Source organism: Arachis hypogaea, chromosome 11, assembly GCF_003086295.3.
Source record: "Arachis hypogaea cultivar Tifrunner chromosome 11, arahy.Tifrunner.gnm2.J5K5, whole genome shotgun sequence".
NCBI lineage: Eukaryota > Viridiplantae > Streptophyta > Magnoliopsida > Fabales > Fabaceae > Arachis > Arachis hypogaea.
Window position 1 is genome coordinate 130,051,384 of NC_092046.1, and position 2,601 is coordinate 130,053,984.

The 2,601-nt window shown below is 30.8% G+C and overlaps 1 non-coding gene across 1 annotated transcript; it reads left to right on the forward strand.

Moving 5' to 3' along the window:
* The first annotated feature begins 284 nt into the window (after positions 1 to 284).
* LOC112724235 (small nucleolar RNA R71) lies at positions 285 to 392 on the forward strand. The gene has a single exon (XR_003163409.1). It is a non-coding gene; the product is annotated as a small nucleolar RNA R71 (small nucleolar RNA).
* Positions 393 to 2,601: the final 2,209 nt, after the last annotated feature.

Consider the following 2,601-nt stretch of genomic DNA (forward strand, 5'->3'; position numbering starts at 1 on the left):
CTCTGAGAAATCATATTGACTTGCTGAGTCAATATTTTATTCTGAGCCAATATGGCATTCAGAGTATCAACTTCAAGAACTCCCTTCTTCATAGGCGTCCCATTACTCACATGATTCCTTTCAGAAGTGTACATGAACTGGTTATTAGCAACCATGTCAATGAGTTCTTGAGCTTCTGCAGGCGTTTTCTTTAGGTGAATGGATCCACCTGCAGAAGTGTCCATTGACATCTTTGATAGCTCAGATAAACCATCATAGAATATATCCAGGATGGTCCATTCTGAAAGCATGTCAGAAGGACACTTTTTGGTCAACTGTTTGTATCTTTCCCAAGCTTCATAGAGGGTTTCACCTTCTTTCTGTCTGAAGGTTTGAACATCAGCTCTAAGCTTGCTCAGCTTTTGAGGAGGTTGGCTAAGAAATCCGTGACCAGCTTATCCCAAGAGTTCAGGCTGTCTTTGGGTTGAGAATCCAACCATAATCTAGCTCTGTCTCTTACAGCAAAAGGGAAAAGCATGAGCCTGTAGACTTCAGGATCTACTCCATTAGTCTTAACAGTATCACATATCTGCAAGAATTCAGTTAAGAACTGAAAAGGATCTTCAGATGAAAGTCCATGAAACTTGCAGTTCTGCTGCATCAGAGAAACTAGTTGAGGTTTCAGCTCAAAATTGTTTGCTCCAATGGCAGGAATGGAGATGCTTCTTCCATGTAAATTGGAATTAGGTGCAGTAAAGTCACCAAGCATCTTCCTTACATTATTATTATTTTCGGCTGCCATCTCCTTTTCCTGTTTGAAAATTTCTGAAAGGTTTTCTCTGGATTGTTGTATTTTAGTTTCTCTTAATTTTCTCTTCAAAGTCCTTTCAGGTTCTGGATCTGCTTCCACAAGAATGTTCTTATCCTTTCTCCTGCTCATATGACAAAGAAGAAGGCACAGAAAAATAATAATAATAATGGAGATCCTTTATACCACAGTATAGGGATCCTTGTGTTAGTAGAAGAAAAGAAGGGAAGAAAATCTGAACTCAGAGAGAGAGGGGGTTCGGATTTTTGGAGAGTTGAAGGAAAGATGTTAGTATATCAATAAACAAATAGAAGAAGATGAGAGGGGGAAGTGAATTTTCGAAAACAATTTTTGAAAAAGAGTTAGTGATTTTTGAAAATAGTTTTTGAAAAAGGTTAGTATTTTTTTCGAAAAATTTTTTTTTTAAATAAAAAATAAAAATAATTAGTTAATAAAAAAGAAATTTTTGAAAAAGAGGGAAGATATTTTCGAAAATTAGAGAGAGAGAGTTAGTTAGGTAGTTTTGAAAAAGTTAAGAAACAAACAAAAAGTTAGTTAGTTAGTTGAAACAAATTTGAAAAGATAAGAAGTTGGGAAGTTAGAGAAGATATTTTGAAATCAAATTTTGAAAAAGATAAGATAAGAAGATATTTTTTTGAAAAGATATGATAGAAATTAGTTTTGGAAAAAGATTTGATTTTTAAAATCACAATTAATGACTTGATTCATAAGAAATCACAAGATATGATTCTAGAACTTAAAGTTTGAATCTTTCTTAACAAGCAAGTAACAAACTTCAAATTTTTGAATCAAAACATTAATTGATTATATTATTTTCGAAAATTTGATATAGAAATAAGAAAAAGATTTTTGAAAAATATTTTTTAATTTTCGAAAATAACTAAGAATTTTGAAAAAGATTTGATTTTTGAAAAAGATTTTGAAAAAGATAAGATTTTCAAATTGAAAATTTGATTTGACTCATAAGGAACAACTTTGATTTTTTTAAAATTTTTGAAAAAGTCAACTCAATTTTCGAATTTGATGAGAGAAAAAGGGAAAGATATATTTTTTATTATTTTTTTTTTTGAATTTTTATGATGAGAGAGAAAAACAAGAAAAATGATGCAATGCATGAAATTTTTAGATCAAAACAATGAATGCATGCAAGAATGCTACGAATATCAAGATGAACACCAAGAACACTATGAATGTCATGATGAACATCAAGAACATATTTTTGAAAAATTTTTTAATGCAAAGAAAACATGCAAGACACCAAACTTAGAATTCTTTAATGCTTAGACACTAAGAATTCAAGAATGCATATGATAAACATGAAAAGAAACAAAACAAAAAATCATCAAGATCAAACAAGAAGACTTACCAAGAACAACTTGAAGATCATGAAGAACACTATGAATGCATGATATTTTCGAAAAAATGCAAGATGCATATGCAAGTGACACCAAACTTATGATATGACTCAAGACTCAAACAAGAAACACAAAAATATTTTTGATTTTTATGATTTTCTAATTTTTTTGTATTTTCTTTTAATTTTTTTTTTCAAAAATTATTGTGAAAATTAAAAAATAAGGATTCCAAAATTTTTAATATGAATTCTAGGAATCTTGCCATGTTAGTGTTAAAGCTCCAATCAAAGGGTCAGGCATGGCTTAATAGCCAGCCAAGCTTCAACATATAATTACATGGACTGGAGTGATTAGTTGAATACCAATCCCAAAGCAGTTTGGGTATGGCTTTACAGCCAGATAGGATTCAACATGTTTCATGAAACACTAGAATTCATT